The following is a 908-nucleotide window of genomic DNA, read 5'->3' as shown; positions in this document are numbered from 1 at the left end:
ACAGACATCCTGATATGAATAGCGCGTGTATAATAGTCGGGAAAATCTCACCTGATTAAACCCATTTTTCGTCTGCTTCGTATTATTGTGGTTCTGCTTGAGACAACTAAGCCTAATTATTGAGTTATTCCAGAAGGTAGGAGACAAAATTCGAAATGAACCATCCTAGGACCGTATGCACATAAAAAAATAAGAAAAAGCTCAACAAAAGCAACAACCTTCTCAAAGTAATTTTACAATTAATAATTTAAACACTCAAAACAAAAACAAAATGCTACTAACCACAAACAAACAAACAAAAAAATTCTGATGATTTAATGCCCATCCGAGCATATTCGAGACTTACCTACATTCATCTAATAATAAATATGATCACCGCTTGAGAAAATGTTTAGCTGTGAAAACTTCTAATTAAAATTTGAACTTTGATTTTCGTGAAAGATAACCACATTTAAAGAATAACGATTTTCATTAGCCGTTAGAACCCCCTGAAACTAAATCAAGAAATTATTAGGGGGGGGGGTCAAATATCGGAAAGTGTACGTAATAATTGTTATACGCTAAGCTTCTCTCTCTCTAACTATACGGACTTACAACGTTAGAAACCGCGTTTCGATACCCCTTGTGGACAGAGCACAGATAGCCCATTGTGAAGCTTTGTACTTAACTACAAAAAAAACAAAAAAACTATTTACAACTATATATATATGTGTGTATATATATATTTATTTACATTCACATATCGTTATGGTGACAATGAAACATTTAATATTAAGCTTCACAACGCGGATCAACAAACATTAAAAATACAGAGTGAAAGGGAAACAATATTTCACACCAAAAACTGTACTTTTTCAAATCTAACTTATTGTTTAAAACTCTGCGCAACGGTTTTATGACAATCCAGG

This window comes from Limulus polyphemus, unplaced genomic scaffold (assembly GCF_000517525.1).
Source record: "Limulus polyphemus unplaced genomic scaffold, Limulus_polyphemus-2.1.2 Scaffold1123, whole genome shotgun sequence".
NCBI classification, from domain to species: Eukaryota; Metazoa; Arthropoda; class Merostomata; order Xiphosura; family Limulidae; genus Limulus; species Limulus polyphemus.
This window is presented reverse-complemented; position numbering follows the sequence as displayed.